Below are 1,793 nucleotides of genomic sequence, written 5' to 3' on the forward strand. Positions count from 1 at the left end.
TTTATTTTTCGAACAATAATGATTCGAACACGAACGAATGCATCACTGTTCCTGTTTGACTCGTTTAACTAACCGAACAAAAAATATTTGTTCACGTTCGTCTCGTTTACTTATTGAACATAAACTCATTGAAGAACTGAACACGAACTGTTCGCGAACAATGAGCTTTTTTGACAGTCATAGCGGTACATGGGTAATTTGGTAATTATATATTACACTCAAGGTTTCCTTTTCTGCTCTTTCTAGGGTTATAAATAGGTATGTTTGTAACCATATGTTATTTTATTATGTATCATGTACTCTTTTTAGGTATCTTTTCATCATAAATAGGACTGTTTGTAACCCTAAACCCTAAACTAATACAAATGTATGGATTTGATAAACATGGTTGGTCGGCCCAATTAAAACAAATAATTAGGCCTCTTTTCGCTTTATCATCTCTGCTGAAAGTAGGAGTGTGCTCCATTGAAACCCATTATTATTTAAAATCAAGTGAAATTAATTAATTAATTACGCCGAAATAAATCAAATAATTTAAAAATTCTAACTACATAATCATCATTTCTATTGAATACATAGTGAAAAAGGAGGAAACTTGCAAGGCATGCAAGAAAAACAAACATTACCTTTCACATTCCTTAGTCTAATTAAAATACGGGGGATTTACATTCATAGCACCCAATTTCCATGTGTTTACATTTCTAACACCTAAATTTTATTTCTTAATTTCTGCCATTCAAATATTTCGTCACGTAAAAATATCGATATTTTAACTTCTAATAAATTAAATAAAACTTTCTAGTATAGATAAAAGGGGAAATATATGAAATTTGAAGTTTAGGCGCTTGTGTATACACAAATGCCAGAATGAAGAGAAAGTCGATTCGTAAGGACCCGAGCCCGCCTGCTGAAGTGTCGAAGCACGTGAACTAAGCCCATCCGCTCAAGTGGCTGAACTTGGTTCGTCGGTGAGGGTGGTTGGAGAGAAGCACCATCAACAAAACAAACTCTCATGAGGAACCACGATGATTAATGGAGACACTCATTAAGGATGTCGTCGGTCAATCAAAAATAAAAGTCTTTTATCAGCGTCAACGATGATGGCCGCACCGACCATATCTGACAACTTTCATTAAGGGACCTTGGGGGATTTGGGTTAAGGTGTCATACTCGTATTACTATCATCTTCTCTATCACAACAGGTACTTTCCAAATTACATGCGTGCATGAGCAACACAGGATCCTACATCCCAAAAAGATTCAACAGCTAGACATGCAAGTACATAAGAATTGAATGGTGCGTTTGTAAATCTTCCAACAAATAATGATCAATCAAGGATTCAACAGCTACAGCCTTGATCAACATTTTGTACATTACCAACCTACATGAATATAAGTATTTATTGTTTCCGTCGCTTGTGTTGATTCTTCCTAAGAAAATATAAAAAGCGAGGCATTTACATTGGACACAAGTCTTATGTTCAGACATATTCCTGAACTTTTCATATTTATTTTCATAGCACTCAAATTTTTTTCTTTACATAACCATTATCATTTTTTTCAAAGGTATAATATACTTTTTCATGTATGGTTGAAAACAAAATGGCAAAACACTTGTTATAGGCAATGGGCTAAATGGACACGACCTTTAACACCAAAATAGATTACTGGGCCAGGCCATCAAATATGCTCAATATTTATAAGTAATCTACAACATTTATTAGGGCCTTGTATCTCATTATTTATCTCATTATTGAGGATTCAATTGACAATAATATATATATATATATATA

The sequence above is a fragment of the Phalaenopsis equestris genome, unplaced genomic scaffold (genome assembly GCF_001263595.1).
Source record: "Phalaenopsis equestris unplaced genomic scaffold, ASM126359v1 Scaffold000002, whole genome shotgun sequence".
NCBI lineage: Eukaryota > Viridiplantae > Streptophyta > Magnoliopsida > Asparagales > Orchidaceae > Phalaenopsis > Phalaenopsis equestris.